Genomic DNA, 21,890 nt, shown 5'->3' on the forward strand with positions numbered 1-21,890 from the left:
TTTTTCTTTCAGTTTTTCAGTTTCTTTAATTGTAGCATAGTTTACTATTTTTAGCAATTTTTCGGGTCCTAAACTTTCGGAGCCATTTTGAGGCCTTAAATGACGTTTGGCCCTAAACGACATTTTTTTGGAAATCTACCACCAACGATTTTCTGTCTAAAATCGTCTTTTTCGTCGTAGTTCTCGAAGAGGTCTTTCCAACGGGTTATCATGTGCGTCAAACGGAGATAATATGACCAAGTCACGACCCTGGGAAGTTGGCTGTCCAACTCACCCCAACGGGGCCCATAAACTCTTGGTGTTACATCTCCTCAGGTTAGAGTTTTGGTTGTTTAGGGTTTGCTCTTATTGTTCAATAATAAAAAGGCCCTTGAGCCTCATTGTAAAGCAGTTCAGAGGCATGTAGCCGCCACATCTCTTCTCAAAGATAAGCTACCATTACCTTAGCTGGTTTATTTCCATTTCTGTTTGTAAATATATTTCAGTAGTTTACATTAATGAAGTGAAGTATTATTTCCGCTGCATCTCTGTATTTATGGTTATCTCTATAATTTTTTGTGTTCCTGTTTAAATCTGGATCTGTGGTGTCAGAGCGGTCTGCTTTTTTTTCTCTGTTTTTCTTTGCATGTCCCCAACGAGGTCGGGATATAAGGAGTTAGGGCTTGAATTGGTCAAACCTATGTAAGACCAACCTCGCAAATCTCGACGCCCTCCCATGGCACATGAAAAGAAATACGAGGGCACAGGAGATCCTATCAAAATCTTACTCGAAAAGGCCCTCGAGCGACAAAAGAACGCGATGATGGACAACTTTGCCCAGATCCTTCAGTGGCTACCCAAGGGCGACGCATCGGCTTCCAACAACTACTCTAGAAACGCCACACCATTTAAGGTACAAGTTAATTTTGAAATCCCCATATTCGAGGGTTAGATAAATGCAGATGTCATCGATAAATGGTTAAATCTGCTAGAGGGTTATTTTTCTGTTCATGATTTTTCCAGTGGGGAAAATATTATTTTCTCTCTTCTCAAAGCACTCCCCCACGTCAAGGACTAGTGGGAAACTGACTGTGAGCAGAAGGATGAAAGTACAGGCTCACTATTTTCAGCCGCACCCACTTGGAATTCATTTCAGGATGCCATCAAGGAGCAGTACTACCATGTCGGAAGCTATGAGGATCAATACATAAAATGGACCACGCTATGATAGGGAAGGGACCAAGACGTGCCGAAGTTTACCAATATTTTCCATACCCTTGACACAAAGTTGGGTATTAAGGATTCGGAGCAGCATTTGGTACTCAAATACCACGACTGCCTGCACAAGTACATCCAGGAAGAAATAGAATTCCTGAACATCTCCTCGCTCGGCACGACATACCGATATGCCGTCAAGGTCAAGCAAAAGTTTAAACAAAAGAAGTGAGACTTTGGATCTGTGAATCCGAAGCAAGGGAAAGGGGCCCCCAAACCACAAAACAAAGGAAAAAGCCAAGATGAGGTGGCCCAAGACAACCCGCCAAAGCTGCAAGCAAAGAACAGCGCCACGAAGCCGAAAAAGGACACAGGAAAGTGGTGTGAGTTCCATAAGAGCTCCACTCACAACACAAGTGAGTGTTGGGCCAAGCAGTCACTGGTGGCCGAGATAAAGGTTTCAGAATCAAATGCATGTTCCGACTCTGAGTCAGAACCCTCCAAGGGGAATGACAAAGGGAAGCAGATTATCAATGCAGAGCCTAATGCCACCGTTGCCACCTCGAAGATCCAGAAGGAGGAACCCGGAGATCCAGAGGAGGAGGAGCATCTCTTCCACTCCCAGATGTGGGTAAAGGGCTCCTCGCTACAGTGCATTGTCGACAACTGGAGCCAAAAGAACCTCATTTCGGCAGAGGTCGTGAAGTGGCTGGGCTTATCGACCAGAACACATCCACAACCATACACCATTGGGTGGCTTCACCAAGGATGGGATCTTCGTGTGAGCCAACAGTGTCACCTTCCATACAACATCAAGCCCTTCACGGATGATGTATTGTGTGACATTGCTCCCCTTGAAGTTTGTGATGAATTATTAGGACAACCATACTTGTGGAAGCGACATGCTGTGTATGAATCAAGACCCCGTGTTGTTATTGTTACTTTGAGAAATAAGTTGTACAGGATACCGGAGGTAGCACCGCTTACCTCCACCTCTTTGGTTACTACAAAATAATGCAGTAAGCTCATTTCCAAAACTGGGAAATTTGTTTTTCTGATGATACGCCCTCAAGGAAAGAACAAGACGGTGGCCACGACCTCTAGACAGAGACCCTCCGCACAACAACTACAGATGGAAAAGGTCGTGGAGGAGTACGAGGACATCTTCACCTCCCCCGTAGGGGTTCCTCTGCACTGTTAGGTCAAGCACTCCATCGATCTGACCCCAGGTGCGCCACTGCCCAATGGACCAATCTATCGGCGCTCCATTCTGGAGAACGATGAAATCAAGAGGCAGATTCAGGAGTTGCTGCAGAAAGGTCACATCCGTCTAAGTTCATCGCCCTGTGGGAGCCTGATCGTGTTGGTACAGAAGAAGGATGGGACTTGGAGACTATGTATTGACTATCGGGCACTGAACAAGATCACTGTCCATAATAGGTACCTAATCCCACGGATTGATGATATCTTGGACCAATTGAAGGGGGAAAAATATTTCAACAAGATCGATTTGAAGTCAGGATATCACCAGGTACCAATCGAACCCTCCGATGTGTGGAAGACTACCTTCAAAGCCAAGGAGGGCCTTTTCAAATGGTTGATTATGCCTTTCGGATTGATGAATGCTCCTGAAACCTTCATGAGGTTAATGGATGACATCTTGCGGCCATTCACCAACTCATTTGTAGTGGTATACTTGAATGACATCCTGATCTTCAGCCAGAGTTGGGAAGAGCACCTCCACCACATCTGACAGGTTCTCCAAACACTGCGGCAACACAAGTTATGTTCCAATTTGGAGAAATGCACTTTTGGCATGACCCATGTTCAATATCTAGGATACATTATTGATGAACAGGGGGTGCATGTGGATCCAGCCAAGATCCAAGTCATTCGGGATTAGCCATCTCCAACCACTGCGACAGATCTCCACAACTTTCTAGGTCTTGCCAACTTCTACCACAGGTTCGTGTTGGGATTTTCTCATATCACTTGGCCCTTTAGTCAAGTCACCAAGGGAGGAGCAAAAGAAAAATTATTTTGGTCTGAATCTTAACAGAAGTCATTCACAGAGTTGAAAGATCGCCTCTGCTCGGCACCAGTGCTCGCATTACTAGATTTGCTACAACCATTTGAGGTCGAGATAGATGCCTCTGACTATGCTATTGGGGCAGTCCTTACTCAACACGGGCATCAAGTGGCATATCACAGTGAAACAATTTCAGACACAGTCCGAAAGTATCCCACTTATGACAAAGAGATGTATTCCATTGTGCAGGCCTGCCGACAATGGAAGCATTACATTTTGGGGAAGGAAACGGTCATCCACACATAGCACCGACCCCTACAATTCATACAAACCCAAGGGAAATTACAGAATGATTACCATTAGAAGTGGTCCACATACCTGCAACAGTTTCATTTGAATATCAAGTATAAGAAGGGCAACACAAATAATGTTGCAGATTGCCTCAGTCGACCACCGATCATGGGGTTAACCACCGTGCTCAACTCTTGTGGGTACGAGACTTCTGATTGGCTACTTCTCTACAAAAGCGACCCGCCACACATACCAGACACTCTTGGAGGGTCAGCATGTTCCATATTTTCACCTCCAAGATGCCCTGTTATGCCACCTGGGTCACCTTTGTGTTCCTTCAAGCGAGCGTGCCAAGATGATTTTGGAAGCATGCTACAGTCAAGTTGCTGGGTATTTCGGGGTCGAGAAAACAGTGGCAAGACTGCAAAAGTATTTCTATGGCCAAATCTTCGACAGGATGTCGAGAAGTACATCAGATCATGCACTGCCTGTGCCATTGCCAAATCGACCATCAAGAAGCAAGGCCTCTATACCCTGCTGCCTACCCCTAGTCAACCTTGGGAATCCATCTCCACGGATTACATGTCAGGCCTTCCTTCCACTAAGAATGGAAACGAATGTGTTTTTGTGGTCGTCGACAGGTTCTCGAAGATGGCCATTATGGCGGCCTGCAAGAACAATATCACAGCAGAAGCCACTGCTAAACTCTTCTTTGAACGAGTGTGGGTACACTTTGGGATCCCACAGTCTATCATCTCAGATCGGGATAGCAAGTTCCGTTATAGATCCATTTTGGCACATCAACCCCGAATTAAAGATCAGTACTATTAGGGCCCATCAAACCCTAATTCAGTTGTTACATGCCCTAAAGAAGTCAACCATCAGAATGCCTAGCTTCCCAAGAAGTTCCATGACTAGAATCATCCAAAAATTGCCTCTAAGAAGATCAGTGCATGCATGCCTTCATTAGGGTGCGCTGCAGTGTACTCTAGTACACTGCTAGGGTGCTATGCAGTGCACTTGAGCCCTCTTTGGCCTGCGCTAGGTGAATTTGAGCGAAATTGCATTGGGGTTTGGGAATATTCTTATCCATTGGATGCATTTAGAAGTTTCCCAAGTTTATCTACTCCTTTGAGCTCGAATTTGGATGAGGTATGGAGTTAAGGAACATTAATCCCTTTATCCCTTCTTCCAGGGAACTAAATCCTAAGTTTGGGAGGGCATTCATTATCACCATTTATGGCATAACTTCCTTCATGCACCTAATGGTAAAGTTAAGTTTCCCTGTAGGTTATGTGAAGGGAATCACCCCATTCACCTTTATCCCTATCTGGATGAAGCCAAAAGGGTGTTGAATAATCGTCCTGCTTCACCGCAGCGACTTCCATATGGTTACATGAGACTCTCATTTTCATCATGCTGGGGGCATGTAAACCAATCTCAAGCATAGTTTTTCGTTTTAAGCTTGTGTAAAAATGAAACTGAATTCAAGCATAGTTTTTGTGTCAACCTCGTTAAAAAATGAAACTAAGGTTATGAGGATAGTTCCTGGTCTTGTTTCAACCTCGTTAAAAAATGAAACCAAGGAATATGAGCAGAGTTCCTTGTCTTGTGTCAAGCTCATTAAAAAATGAAACAAGGTCCCAAGTTCCAAGTTGAGTCTTTCACTTGATCTTGTAAATGAACCTTCATTCCATCCACCTGATAGCCATGAGTAGTCTATTTAGATGAATGTAATGAAGCTTGGGGGGCATGCACCTAATGGTAAATTTAAGTTTCCCTGTAGGTTATGTGAAAGGAATCACCCCATTCACCTTTGTCCCTTTCTCGACGAAGCCAAAAAGGTGTTGGATAACCGTCCTGCTTCACCGCAGCGACTTCCATCTGGTTACAGGAGACTCTCCCTTTCATCACGCTGGGGGCATGTAAACCAATCTCAAGCATAGTTTTTCATTTTAAGCTTGTGTAAATTTGAAACTGAATTCAAGCATAGTTTTTCGTTTCAAGCTTGTGTAAACATGACACTGAATCCAAGCATAGTTCCCTATGGTTCAAGCTTGTGTAAAAATGAACCCATTTCCATTTTAACCCTCGTGATTGTCATTCTATCAACCTCTTTAGTCAAATGAGCCTTGGTTGTTTCATTCCATCACCACCATCTCTTTGGCCGATCATACACTTTCACTTGGTTGTTTTACACTTTTTGAGGAACAGCTGCAATGAGTGGTCTTATTAGCGAGCCTCTTCACATAAATCAACATGTTTTAAGAAGTTCCAACATCACCGGAACCAGTTGCTACCCTAGAAACCACTCGTTCCTGAAAATGGAGTCCTCTTTAAGCTCTTTTCAGACTCTCTAAACATGAAAAGATTACTGAGCACTTGTCCTTTCCAGCTCATTAAAGGATTGGAAATGATATTTCTCTTGTATTATTTTACGCTTTTTCGGACTTGAGAGATTAATTTACGAAAAATAACTTGTGGAGTTTTCTTTTCGTCCCTTTTCAAACTCTCTAAACATGAAAAGGACTGAGTTATCTTTGTTGTTAAACTTGTTCAAAGCATCAAATAATGACAAACTTGTCCATCTAGACAAGACCGAGTTTCACCTTCGCTAGACTTGTTAAAACATCAAATAGCGATGGATTCACCTGAAGGGTGAAATTATACAACAAGCATATGTTATCCTCCTCAAACTTGATTAAAATAAAGAGGTGCTGGTCAGCAATGACTGGGGAAAATTGGAAAAAGGGGAAAACACTTTATGGTAGCAAGTCGCTCTTGAACATGACACTTTCACCTTATCATCATGACTATGTGGGTTGGGTCATTCAGCTTAATAGTTATCACATCGTTGGTCTATCTATTCACATGGTTAGACTTGTACTTGAGCAAAATATTGAACGAGATTGAAGACCTCAGATCTAGTTTCATCCATCCGGGCTGCGATATTTTCATGTGTACTAAATCAAATGTACAATGGCCTTACATTCATGGTCATCCATTCATGGGTCTATCTCTGTAGACGACTATATTTGTTCATGTAATGAAAGTTTATAAGCTGAGCATGGGTATCCCTTCCCTCAGCAAGTTCATGAGAAAAAATCAATCTATCATGATATATGTATTATAATCGATGCAGGTCACCTTCTGCTTCGAAACCTCCTCTCCACATGATAAAGCATTTCAATCGACATACATATTTATGACTTCATGCTTTAGGGGGCAACTGTTACAGATCCATTTGGGCGCATCAACCCTGACTTACAGATCAGTACTATTAGGGCCCATCAAACCCTAATTCAGTTGTTACATGCCCTAAAGAAGTCAACCATCAGAATGCCTAGCTTCCCAAGAAGTTCCATGACTGGAATCATCCAAAAACTGCCTCTAAGAAGATCAATGTAGGAAGGCCTTCGTTAGGGTGCACTGCAGTGTAGTCCAGTACACTGCTAGGGTGCTATGCAGCGCACTTGGGCCCTCTTTGGCCTGTGCTGGGTGAATTTGAGCGAAATTGCATTGGAGTTTGGATATATTCTTATCCATTGGATGCATCTAGATGTTTCCCAATTTTATCTACTCCTTTGAGCTCGAATTTGGATGAGGTAGGGAGTTAAGGAACATCAATTCCTTTATCCCTTCCTCCATGGAACTAAATCCTAAGTTTGGGAGGGCATTCATTATCACCATTTATGGCATAACTTCCTTCATTCACCTATAAAAAGACCACTCATCTAAGTTATCAGGGGCTAGAAATCATTGAATTATAGGACATGATGTTAGTATGAGACTTGAGTTGATTTCAAGTATTGTAATGATGTCAAAATGTCTTGCTTGTTATGAGGAGAAGATGGGCTTGACTGGAGGAGTGATGTTGAATCAAGCAAATTGGGTTGTAACTCTTCCTTTTACTAATAAAGTGTTCAAAGCTTTTTCCATATGCTTGTGTTATTCATTGATGCTTTCATATGTGTACTATGTACTTGATTCCATGTTATGTTTAATCAATAGATCATTATCATATGCTTTGATCGGTTTTTGTCTTCTGTCTGTGTGCAGGTACTCTTCAAGCGGATTAAGTACGGAAAGGAGCGACATAATTGGTCAAGGGAGATAAGGAGTAAGCGAAAGCTTCAGGTAGGCTTCTTTACCTCTTATTTAATCTATTGGTCATAGAAAAAGTAGAGAATGCTTTGCACTGTTGTTCTAGACTTAGCTACTAGTCTAGGGGTTTAAGCGTTTATCTGTAGACACTAAAACTTCCCAAAACAGGTTCCTCAGTACATTTTGGTCCAGTCTCTGTTCGATGCTGGACACCAAACTCACTACGTCCACAGCCTTCCATCCTCAAACTAATGGCCAGACATAGGTTGTCAACAGGATGATCGTACACATTTTGCGCATGTACAACTCAAAGCATCCACGCACATGGGACGAGAGCCTCCCCTATGTTCAGCACAATTACAACCGGGCTCTCCACAGCTCGACTGGCCACAGCCATTTTCAGGTGGGCTTGGGATTCTAGCCACTATGTCCCATTGATGTGGCCATGCCATTTCCAGCTACTCACGTATATTCGGCTCATGTCCAGTCTGAAACAGATAAGGCAAACAACTTCATTGAGCACATCCAACATATTCGCCAGCGGGTCCATGACATTATGGAGAAATCAAATGCCAAGTACAAGCAGTGACATGATCAACATCGGGTGCCACACAAGTTTCAGGTGGGCAATAAAGTCTGGTTGCATTTTCAAAAGGAACGCCTTACTGGAGCCTATCGGAAACTCAAACCACTCCAATATGGTCCTTACACCATTACCAAGGCTGTGGGGGACAATGCATTTGAGCTCATCATTCCCCCATTCCTTGGCCTGCACCCAGTGTTCAATGTGGACTGCCTTCGACCATACTTTCCACCATTACTAGAAACATCCAGGTTATCATGCACATCAAACGGAGATAATATGACCAAGTCAGGACCCCGGGAAGTTGGTTGTTCAACTCACCCCAACGGGGCCCATAAACTCTTGGTGTTACATCTCCTTGGGTTAGGGTTTTGGTTGCTTCGAGTTTTCTCTTATTGTTCAATAATAAAAAGGCCCTTGAGCCTCATTGTAAGGCAGTTCAGAGACATGTAGCTGCCACATTTCTTCTCAGAGATAAGCTACCATCGCCTTAGCTTGTTTATTTCCATTTCTATTTGTAAATATATTTTAGTATTTTACATTAATGAAGTGAAGTATTATTTCTATTACATCTCTGTGTTTATGGTTATCTCTATAATTTGTTGCGTTCCTGTTTAAATCTGGATTACAGATGGAGATAAACTGATGGAGAGGGGAGAGGTGGAATCAAGAGAGAAAGAGGGAGAGGAGTGAGAGAGGTAGAGAAGGGTAAGAGAGGGAGAGGGAGACACAAATATGGAGGGGGGGAGAAAGAAGGATAGAGGGGGGAGATAATGAGAGGATTGGAGGGCGAAGAGAGAGAGATAAAGAGAGAGAGAGGTAGGAGAGAAAGGTAGAGGGAGGAGGAGAGAGGTAGGGCTAGAGAGATGGAGTTGGAGGGGGAGAGAGTGAGGGAAGAAGAAAGACATAAAGAGTGAAGTGGAGAGAGGGAGGGAGTGATAAGGGAGATATGGAGAGAGAGTGTATGGTTAGGGGTGATATAAAGATACAAATAAGGAGATATGGAGAGAAGGGGGCAGAGAAGGAGAGATGAAGGGATATAGTAACATAGTTGTAGAGAGAAAGAGAGAGAGAATGATTGGGGAAGAGAGATGATTAGAGGCAAAGAGAGAGAGAGAGGGGGGGAGGAAGGGGGGAAGATAGCGGGTGGTAGGGGAGAAAGGGAGAGATAGGAAGTACAAGAGAGAGGAATAGAGTGATGGTGGAAATGAGAGGATTAGAGAGAGAGAGAGAGAGTGAGTGATGTAGAAAGAGAGAAGGACATAGGAGATAAAGGGAGAGAGAAGAAGGACGAGAGAGAGGAGGAGAGAGGGAGGGATAGAGAGATAGAGTTGTAGGGGGCGAGAGGGAGGGAAGAAGAAAGACATAGAGAGCGAGAAGTGGAGAGAGTGAGGGAGTGACAAGGCAGAGGTGGAGAGAGGGTGTGTATGTTTGGGGGTGAGATAAAGAGACAAAGAAGGAGATATGGACTCAAAAAATAGGTTTTCACCTCGAGATATTTTATCCCTCAGAGTGCTTGATAGATCCAGAGTTAAGATGGATCTAGGTTGGTAAATATATATGCGAAATTTATATAATATAAATAATATTATAAAGAATCACGATAGATGCCTCTTAACCAAGGATCCAAGCAAATAGAGAAAGAAAAGTGACTAACAATGCTAGAGGAAAGACAACTCATGATTCTCTTAAGTTTTTATTATTGTATTTTGTTTTACATGATTGATCCAAAATATAGGTTTAATATTTTACAACCAATTATGTTTTTTTTGTAATTTAGATACCTTCTGAAATACAATACAATGGGATCATATTTAAAAGAGAGTGAGATGGAGGGGGATTAGAGTGGGGGAGAGAGATGTAGAGGTGTGAGATACAAGGAGAGAGAGAAAGGAGGAGATGGATTTGGAGGGGAAAGAGAGTGAGGGGAAAGAAGGGGAAGAGAGAGATAGGGATATACAAATATGGAGGGGGGAGAGAGGAGGAGAGCAGAAGAAGAGAGGGAGGGAGATATTGAAAGAGTTGGAGGGTGGAGAGAAAGAGAGAGTGCGATGGGGGGAGAGACATATGGAGGTGGGAGATAAAAGGAGAGAGATGATATGAGAGGCAGGAGAGAGAGATGGAGTTGGAAGGGGAAGAAAGAAAGACATATAGAGTGATAAGTGGAGATATTGAGATGGAGTGACAAGGGAGAGATGGAGAGAGAGTGTATGGTTAGGGATGAGATAAATATAAAAGAAGGAGAGATGGAGACAAGGGGAAAAGAAGGAGAGAGGGAGGGATATAGTAACATAGTTGGACAGAGAGAGAGAGAGATAATGATGGGGGAAGAGAGATGATTGGAGGCAAAGAGAGAGAGGGGGGGGCAGATAGAGGGAGGTAGGAGAGAAAGGGAGATATAGGAAGGACAAGAGAGATGACTTGAGAGTGAGGAAGAGAGTGATGGGGGAAGAGTGAGGATTGGAGGGAAAAGAGAGAGAGAGAGAGTGGTGGGGAAAGAGAGAGGGAGATAGGGGAGAAAGGGAGAGAGAGGAGGAGAGAGGGAGGGATAGAGAGATAGAGTTGGAAGGGGTGAGACGGAGGGAAGAAGAAAGACATAAAGATTGAGAAGTGGAGAGAGACAGGGAGTGACAAGGGAGAAATGGAGAGAGAGTGTGTATGTTTGTGGGTGAGATAAAGAGACAAACAAGGAGATATGGACTCAAAAAATAGGTTTTCACCTCGAGATATTTTATCCCTCAGAGTGCTTGATAGATCCAGAGTTAATATGGATCTAGGTTGGTATATATGTGTGTGTGTGTGTGAAATTTATATAATATAAATAATATTATAAAGAACTAGGATATATGCATCTTAACCAAATATCCAAGAGAAAAGAGAAATAAAAGTGACTAACAATGATAGAGGAAAGATAGCTCATGATTCTTTTAAGTTTCTTATTCTTGTATTTTCTTTCACATGATTGATCCAAAATATAGGTTTAATATTTTACAACTAGTTATGTTTTTTTAATTAAGATACTTTCTGAAATACAATACAATGAGATCATATTTAAAACAGAGTGAGATGGAGGAGGAATAGAGTGGGGGAGAGAGATGTAGAGGTGGGAGAGAGAAGGAGAGAAGGGGGGAGAGAGGAGGAGATGGAGGGAGAGAGAGATGGATTTGGAGGCGCAAAGAGAGGCAGTGGAAAGAAGGGGAAGAGAGAGATAGGGATATACAAATATGGAGGGGGGAGAGAGGGGGAAAGCAAAAGAAGAGAGGTAGGGAGATAGTGAAAGAGTTGAAGGTGGAGAGAAAAGAGAGAGTGCGATGGGGGGGAAAGACATAGGGATGTAGGAGATAGAGGGAGAGAGAGGATTTGAGAGAGTGGAGAGAGAGAGGGGGGGATACAGAGATGGTGTTAAGTTATGGTATGTTCTATGCTTATAACAGTTTACTTCTTTTTCTTATTATATTCCACCGATTAGCAATCACGTGTACATAAAGTAAAGTGCAGATAGAACATTAAATGATCGACAGAAAACAAGCCAAGACAAGAGACACAAGATGTGGCGGCTAGCCAGGGACAAACCCCACAATGTGTGGGGAAACCCTTTGATCAAATCTTCTTTTATCTTCAATAATTCAGCAGAGATAAATAGACAATAAATCTGATTCATATCAGCAGTAGCAAACCCTAGATTAGCAGCATCAGCATTAGCGGCTTCATTATCAAACTAGGGCAGACCATATCTCACAAACCGACAGTCGGATTGACTTCATTCCACCACCAAAAGTTTCGGCTTCCAGAGGAGGTTCAGATGAACCTACAGCACAGTTCAGATGAGGAGATCTTCTAGGCCACGCAAGTCAATCTTTACTTCTGCAGTTGCAGCTTCAGTTTCAGCAGTTTCCGGCTTCAAACTAGGGCAGTCGATATCTTGCAAACCGTTCGTCGGATTCACTTCATTCCACCACCAAAAGTTGCGGCTTTCAAAGGAGGTTTAGATGAACCTACAACAGAGTTCCAAAGAGGAGATCTTCTAGGCCACACAAGTCAATCTTTACTTCTGCAGTTGCAGCTTCAATTTCAACAGCTTCCGGCTTCACATGTGTGAGAGAGAGAGACCCATTTCAGCGGAGTAGAGAAGAGACTCATATCTGCGCAGTAGAGAGAGAGAAATGTGATGAGATAAGTGAGTCTAAATGAGGAAAAGTCCTCTTATATTTATACACAACGTTGGTGGGTGAATAGATGCAACTGTTGGGCTTCTGAGCCTACATGAGTTGTAGGTCGGCTTGATAATAATTCCATAATCAAAATAAATTCATATCTCCATGAATACTTATCGGAATTGGATGATCTTTATATCAATCCTACACCTCTCGACGAGAGGAATCTAATAAAAATATTATTAGCCATGAATAAGATGACCCACATGAAGTTTTGCCCTGGTTTCCAATTTTAACACTCCCTCTCAACCATGGAGAACTTCATCTGCAATCTGTCTATCGGTCGTTACTATTCATCCATCAAATGCAATACCTTGTATAGCCTGACCCTTGCCCTGCTCTGCTCTATTTTTCCTATTCTGCTTTGTCTTGTTCTGCCCTACACTGATCTGTACTGTTTTGTTCTGTTCTGCTCTTCTCTTGCATTGTTCTGTTCTACTCTGCTTTTGTCTGAATTATGAAGAAGAAGAAATGATCGAGGATGTATCATACTGACTCAAAGTCAGTCTCAGAGTATGTACCACTGGTCCCAGACCAGTCTCAACCAACCCAAAGTCAGCGTCATAGTGAGTACAACTCCAATGGTCCTAAACCAATATCATCCTCCACTGACTCAAAGTCAGTCTCAGAGTATGCACCACTGATCCCAGACCAGTCTCAACCGACCCGAAGTCAGCGTCATAGTATGGTACAACTCCTACCACTGGTCCCAGACCAGTATCATTGATCCCAGATCAATGGAGGTCATCCTAGCGCAGGGAGTACGGTAGTTACAACGATGCGTCCATCGGTACTACTATGGTCCCTAACTTCATTTCCCTGCTCATTGATCAGATGAGAGGTACTTCCCATGAGTCCCAGACTGCATGGGTAGGATGCCTCGATAGGAGAACTAATCAATCTTGTCCTCACAGGAGAACACATCAATCCTGCTACAATTTCCATGGAGAACACATCAATCCAGGCCTCACAGGAGAACACATCAATCCTGCTACAATTGCCATGGAGAACACATCAATCCAGGCCTCATAGGAGAACACAATAATCTTGCTACAATTGCCATGGAGAACACATCAATCCAAGCCGCCATGGAGAACACATCAATCCAGGCCTCACAAGAGGACACATCAATCCTGCTACAATCGCCATGGAGAACACATCAATCCAGGCCTCACAGGAGAACTAATCATCCTGCTACACAGGAGAGCGAATCATCTTGTTCCACAAGAGAGCGAATCATCTTGTTCCAGTGTGCACCACCAGGGGAGGGTGGGTCACCCTGTAGTCGTATGTTGCTCCAGTAATAACCGCAAGCCCTCATAGCTCCCAGAGCTCAATGTATGCAACATGCAGGACCCTTGTACAAGGGTTTCTTACCGACTCCAAGTCGTTTGGGAAAATCACAGATTAGATCTTTCCTCGGGGCTTTGACAAGGTGTATCAACCTGTACATCATCTTAATGCGATGGAGCCTCCTTTCTCATCAACTTACCATATCCAAGATGATGTCTATCTGCTAGAGCAATCGACGAATACGGGATTCCTCAATAATCGAATCCCACCTCTGGTTGTTATAGAGAATCACAGTGGTATCCAATGTAAATCCAAACAGCTCACCGAAGAGCTTTCGCAACCAGACTACCTCACACGAGGTTATGCTAGCAACAATATATCCTGCTTCGGCGGTGCACAAAGCCACCGACTTCTACTTCCTACTCATCCAGGATATCGAAGCAGATCCCAAGGTGAAACAGCACCCGGAGGTGCTCTTACGGTCCACCACATTGCCTGCCCAATCAACATCAGTATATCCAAGTAGTCTCACATCTCCAGCAGTGTATCTTAATCCATGAGAGATTGTGTCTTGAAGACATCTCAGAAGATTTCTGGCATCAATCTAGTGAGGCTCAACCAAATATGAGCTCACAATGCTAACTGCAAAAAATATGTTCGGACGAAGGTTCACCAAGAACATCAATGCGAATGAGTTTATGAAACTCAGAGGCATTTCCCAAGTCTAGTCCGACATCACTACCATATAACTTCTAAAAGTTAAGATCCTCGAGGTAGTCACAGGCTTGCAGTCCATCATACCGAATCTTTCCAATATATTCACCACATATATTCCTTGAGATAGGAAAATTTCCCTTGGCTTATGCCACACTTCAAGTCCTTGGTTCTTCATTTCAAATTCAAAAGCCATCTCCCTCTAACATTTGTGAATGAGAGGGTTTGCACCTGTTAGAAATAGGTCATCCACATACAACAACAGTATGAGAGGCTTGTCATCTTCAACCTTAAAGTAAAGGTTAGGATCAGCTTCACTCCTAGTGAATCCCAGCTTCATCAAGTAGCTATCGATCCTCTCATACCATGCTCGGGGTGCTTGCTTCAGCCCATAGAGAGCTTTCTTCAACCTGCATACATGAGATTTTTGATCATAAATCTCAAATCCTTCAGGTTGCTCCACATAGACCTCTTCTTTGATAGAACCATGCAAGAACTCAGTCTTAACATCCATCTGATGTAGGTTCCATCCTTGTGAAGCCACATGGGCTAAGATCAAGCGCATGGTCGTATATCTGGCAACAGGTGCAAATATCATAGTCTATACCTCCCTTCTGGGATAAACCACGAGCAACAAAATGAACCTTATACTTTTCCATACTTCTATTTGCTGCATGCTTTATCTTGTAAAGCCATTTTGAAGTAACAACAGTCTTGTCCTGGGGTCTGGGAACTACTTCCCAAACATCATTCTTTATGATAGACTCATATTCTTCGGTCATAGCATCCTTCCATACTTGATGCTTGATGGCATTTGAGAATGACGAAGGCTCATTTTGTATGATCGTGCTCATGATGGTCAGGTATCCTTGATACCTATTAGGTTTCTTACTTTCACGAAAGGTTCCTCGGGATGCAGCATGTCCTTCAGCATCATCAAGTAACCCCTTAAGCCATGAAGGCCTCTTCCTAGAAGAGGAAGGCTCATATGGAGGAGGATCAATCGGATCCATGGGTTCTTCTACATCAGGCATTGATCATCATCCTTTTCTTGCGGTTCCCTGGTGTCGGCTTCTTGAGAGCTCCTCAAAGTCGGAAGATTGATCACCTTGCTGAGAGCCATATCTTCGTCAAAGGTGACATCATGAGTAATTACGACTTCCCTTTGACCGGCTACATAGATTCTATAGCCTTTAGTATTTTCACCATAGCCCACGAAAATTCCCTTCTTTCCAGATGCACCCAATTTATTTCTTTTCTCTTTCGGCACATGAAAATATACAGGGCTTCCAAAAATTCTAAAATGAGAAACATCAGGTTTCTTACCAGTGAACTTTTCTTCAGGAGTCTTGGAACCCAATGAGGGCATCGAATTTTGTACATATACGACAGTGTTTGTAGTTTTAGCCCATAGAAACATCAGAAGTCTTTGATCATGTAGCATGGCCCAGACAGCTTCCATCATCGTGTGGTTCTTCCTTCCCACCACACCATTCTCCTCAGGAGTATGTGGTGTAGTAGTCTCCCTCTTAATGCCAACCTCAGGTATGCCTGAGTGAACCAATTGTAATATATCAGAGGTCTTGCTTTGGCTTGAGGGGAATGGTCCCATTTTTAGCTTTCCTTCAGCACATCCTGGACATACACCTTCATTCTCTATTCAGAATTCGGGCATCCCTATCACCATTTGTCTTACACCGAGTATAGATTTATAATGAAGGGGGGAAAACCTCTAATGCCAAAGTTCGGACTGAAGAGATGTGTCATAAGACATGACACCTAGCAGACTTCCATCGACCTGATATAATGAATCAACAGTAAACCCAAGAGTAAAGGCATCTTTAACATTATACATACCTTGCCATCGCTGAAGGTTACCTTGTAGCCTCTGTCTTCCATTGCCAAGATGGACACTAAGTTCCTTTTGAGGTCAGGTGCATTTAATACATCCTGGACTTTCTAGCATTCTTGAATGGTTGTCCTCTTCCTCGATCTCCAGCTCTCCTCTTACCTTTGTTGTTGAATTTTCCATTCCTTCGATTACCATGAGAGGGATTTTGATCATCGTCACGGTGAGAGTCCTTTCTATCAGGGCATTCCCTTGCATAGTGACCTGCTTTATTGCAAATGAAACATCGTCCTTTTCTTCCACCCTTAAATCGAGCCTTTCTTTTCGATTTAGACCCAGAATGATTTCTTTTCTTAGCATGAGAAGAAAAAGCAGCAGGAGGACCTTTAGGCAAGGGCATTTCCTGCTCTTCTACCCTCTTTTGTTCTTGAATGCATCTAGCCATTAATTCCTCGAAACTAGGAATTACATTATTGTTCAGAAGAGTAGTCCTGAATACATACCATTCAGATGGTAATCCTCTGAGAGTTGTGAGTGCCATTTCTCTGTCAGTAATGGTTTCCCCAATAGATAGGAGATCGTTCTTGATCTCGGTGATTCTTAAGAAGTATGCTTGCATACTTTCATCTTTACCCTTCTTGATTTCCCTCAACTTATTTCTAAGAAACAAAACTTGATTTGCATCATTAACTTTAAATAAACTCACCAGTCTATCGTAGATTTCCTTGGAGGTGTCTAGATCAGAGATGTAGGCCACCAAGCACTTGTCGTTAGAGTCCCGGATGATCTTCTTTGTTTTGACTTCTCCATTTTTCCATTTGTTCCAGGCAGCAGCAGATGCATTTGATGAAGGCTCAACAATATTTCCTCTTACATGGTCCAGCACTCCTTGATCTTCAAGGGTTAGATCGATAGACATCTTCCATCCGTGATAGTCAGCTTTCTCACGGAGCTTGTCTTCGGCAGGAAAGAGTGTTGAGGACCCCATAGTTCTTTTAGGATAGCCTTGCAAATCTTCTCTTCAATGATTTCTCTTGCTCTTGCTCGAGCTTTGTCTTCACCTCAGCTCTGATACCATGTTAAGTTATGGTATGTTCTATGCTTATAACAGTTTACTTCTTTTTCTTATTATATTCCACCAATTAGCAATCACATGTACATAAAGTAAAGTGCAGATAGAACATTAAACGATCGACAGAAAACAAGCCAAGACAAGAGACACAAGATGTGGCGGCTAGCCAGGGACAAACCCCACAATGTGTGGGGAAACCCTTTGATCAAATCTTCTTTTATCTTCAATAATTCAGTAGAGAGAAATAGTACAATAAATCTGATTCATATCAGCAGTAGCAAACCCTAGATCAGCAGCATCAACATTAGCGGCTTCATTATCAAACTAGGGCAGACCATATCTCACAAACCGACAGTCGGATTGACTTCATTCCACCCCAAAGGGGGCACTACTTCAAATCTCGCCAATCGTTAAAATATATTAGATTTTGTTTTAAAGTTTATAAATAAAGTTGATTTGACATTCTTTGTCATTTTTCATAATGCTTTCTTACTTTTCTAAGGCCGAGATCATCCCCGCTCGGATCAACGACGAGGGAAGAGGTTCGCCCCTCCCCTCCCAACCTTTCGGGACTTATCGAGGGGGGTATGGGGGGGGGTATGAAATGTTGTGATCAATAAACTACCTCAGGTAATGTGGTGGTTACATGTTTGTTTCAAGGGCTCCCTTCCCTTTCCTGCATACCACTCCTACCCCCGCTGCCCCCCGAAAAACCACATTTCGACATTTCCTTCTCCCCGTTTGCTCCCGTTCCATCCTCGACACTTGTCATCCACTGCTCCGTCCACATCACCCATCTGATCACTTCGCCAATCCATTCACATCACCCATCCTCCATGTCATGTAATTGTTACTATTTAAATTTCTTGGTAATAGTTATATAGTCATTGCCCATTAAATAGTCACCCGTCAATGTCTAAAAACTCATAAATCCTATGCTCCAAAATGGTAATAATCTCATTGATCACCCTCCAATCCCTTTATAAATTCCTGCATCCACCTATATTATTCCCTTTTTCTTGTCATTGCATCCACGCAGGTTCACATTGAAATATCTCCAAGCTCGCTAGCACCTTCAACAAAGTTCTTCCCGAACACCCCTCTTGATCTTCTCCATGCCCATTGGCTAACTCTACATGTCATTGTCATGATGGACGATTGGAGTTTTTTTCCCTATCCTCTGCACTGGGATCCGATCCCTGTTGATTTTGTAGGTCAGACAGAATTTTAAGGATTCTTTCTTGTTCACGCCTTAATCATTCACTGTCCATTCTCAGGTTGGTCATCTTTGCACGTAATTGTTGGATTGTCTCGAGTACAACAGCATTGGGTTGGCGAGGTTCTTCTCTAAGCTGTATCCATATGTCCGGGTTGGCCTCTACATAAGTTGCTTCCAGCTGGTTCGGTGGTCTGGGACTCCTATACATTTCTGCCTCTTGGGTACTGATTCATGTCTCTGTGTTCACATTCACACTTACTTAGTTACTTATTATCGATGTAATAGATATATATATATATATAACTGTATTTAAATATATTGATCCCAGAATTCTCAGTGTGCGAACCTTGCTCTAATACCACTTGTAACAACCTAACACCTAAAAATAAAAATAAAATTGCTATAGCCCTTTGACCTTACTGATGACAAGACACTGACGTAATTATTGAGGAATAACATGGTTAAATAATATGGTAATACGATGGTTTAAGAGTTCCTTATGGTGTCATCCTTCATATCCGCAAGTTAACCTTGCCTTGGATATCTCTCCTTTGGCATGCACTATTGATATATGTAAACTTTTAATACTGGAGGGAAGACCAGAGTATGCGCTAAAATCTGTAGCTCAACATTCATTGAATATCAAACGCTCTGGTTAACTCGACAAAATTCTCTAGAGCCTCGACTCATGTTAAGTGTGAAGCCAAATTCATAGAGGATTCTAGATCAGATCTTTCTAGATCTCCAGGATTCTAGATCTTTCCACACTGCCATTAGTCTAGAATCACATGCAAGATTCTAGATCCTCCTACACCGCCAATGGTTTCTAGGTCATTCCATATCTCCATCCGAATCACGCACAGGATTCTAGATCCTTCTTCTGCCTCTATAAATTTGTAATTTCTCTGGCCAAGGAAAGCAAGCCAAGGCCCAAGCCTGTTATGTAATGCAAATTGATTTCTGTTCTCCAATGATTGTTTTATCTATTCCGTTGTTTCTGATTGAGTAATCTTGTTGTTTCTCCATTTGTCTATCTCTGAGTATAAATATGGTGTGTGTTATGTATGCTCTGGTCTAACAACTGGTATCAGAGCCAAAGGTTTCGAGTTCGAAACACACCTGGCTTGCGTTGGGGGGGAGATTGTTGGGCTCCCGGTAAATGGCGGTGTAGAAGGATAATCCAACGTTCCCCATGTGTTTCATGGCATGTGCTTAACACTAGTGATGTGTCTGTTTACTAACACTTGTGGGTTTTGGTGTAACGGCAATCGTGACCCCAACAAGTGGTATCGGAGCTAGGTTCGAATATCCACGGTGCAAGCCGCTTAGTGCCATTGCCTTGCTCTGGCAGTGTTCGTTAAAACGTTGGTTGTTATCCCTGGAGCTGTTGAAGGATCTGTCCAGGAAATAGGCGCGGAACGCTGGAACTAAAAGACAGTTGCTGCAAGAAAAACAAGGTCATGGACCTATGTTGAAACATGTTGCTAGAGTTTGAAAAGTGGAGATCCGTGGAGATTGGAGTTGAAACGTGGCGTTCGTAAGTTTTTTTTACATCAAGCTTGCACATATATGTCAAGTTTTTTTCTCAAACCAACATATGTATGTGTGAAATGTGAAAAGGTTAAAACATTGTATATGTTTTTATACTTATTATGAAACATATATAATTATATGTTGGAATTTTGAAAAGTATATTTTAAAAAGGAGCAAGAATTTTGAAAAGGGCATTTTAAAAGGAGGAAGGTCATTATTACTAAATTTTAAAGAGTAATAATTAAAGTTTTATTTTTAAGTGGAGTTTTTTGTGTTTTGGGGCGTGAATTTGATTGAAAATGGAGACAACACGTACAGAAATGGAGAAGTTGAGCGGGGCTAATTTTGCCCTATGGAAATCACAGATGGAGGATATACTGATTTTAAAGGATCAGTATTTGCCGATTGAGGGCACAACAAAGAAACCCTCATCGATGACAAATGAAGAGTGGAATAAGCTACATAGGAAGGCGATTGCAACAATCCGCCAATATTTAGCAAAGAATGTTTATTTCATTGTGTCCGGTGAAAAGACGACTGAAGGATTATGGAAGAAGCTCCATGATCTATATGAGAAGAACACAACATCAAACAAAGTGTTCTTGATGAAGAAGCTTTATAATCTCAAAATGAAGGAGGGTGCTTCAGTTGCTGAGAACTTGAATGAATTTAATATTATTACTAATCAACTTGCCTCTGTTAAAATCATTTTAGATGATGAAATTAGAGCTATTTTGCTAATGTGTTCTATGCCAGACAGCTGGGAAAATTTAATTGTAGCTATGAGCACTTCAACAACTACAGGGACCCTGAAGTTTGATGATGTCAGCAGCAGTTTAATGAATGAGGAGCTGCGATGCAAGTCAATTGCGGAAAACCAGGGAGGAGAGGCTCTAGCTCTAGCTGATTGTGGTAGGAGAATGGATCGAAGTCGGCAAGGTCGATCAAGATCGAGAGGCCGATAAAAATCAAGGAGAGGAAGGATCATCTGCTTTCATTGTGGCAAACCCGGGCAAATGAAGAAAGAATGTCGATTCTGGAAGAAAGGACAAAAGGATCAGAGACCGTCTAGTACAAATCACAAGTCATCTAGCACAAATGAAGGTGAGACTACTGCCGCAACCACAGATGGTGATGTGTTGTTTACTGTTTCAGTAGACGATGCATGTGTATATACATCTAGTAGTAGTTTTGATTAGATCCTTGACTCTAGGGCATCTCACCATGTAACCCCATGCAAAGATAGTTTTGTTTCATATAATCCTAGTGATTATGGTAGAGTGCATTTGGGGAATAATCATTTTTGCAGTATTGTTGGAGTGGGAGATGTCCAAATCAAGATGAAAGATGGACAAGATACATTGTTGAAACAGGTCAGGCATGTACCAGAAATGCGCATGAGTTTAATCTCTATGGGACGACTGGATGATGAAGGCTATTCGAGAAGCTTTAGAAAAGGAGGCTGGAAAATTAGCAAATGTGCATTATTCGTGGCCAAAGGACCTAAGACATGAACATTATACACATTGAAGACACTGATAGGAAAATCAGATTTGGCTGCTGTCACAAAAGAAGGAAATTCAACAAATCTGTGGCATAAGCGTTTGGGTCACATGAGCGAGAAGGGCTTAAAAATCCTTATTGGTAAAAATTTATTGCCAGGTTTGAAATCCTACAATCTTGATCTTTGTGAGCATTGTATATATGGTAGACAAAGAAGGGTTTCATTCCTTAGAGGTGGCCATGACAGAAAGAAAAATGTGTTAGAATTGGTACACTCGGATGTGTTTGGGCC

The sequence above is a fragment of the Pinus tabuliformis genome, chromosome 9 (genome assembly GCF_031772625.1).
Source record: "Pinus tabuliformis cultivar Carrire ecotype Pingquan chromosome 9, CPIR1, whole genome shotgun sequence".
NCBI lineage: Eukaryota > Viridiplantae > Streptophyta > Pinopsida > Pinales > Pinaceae > Pinus > Pinus tabuliformis.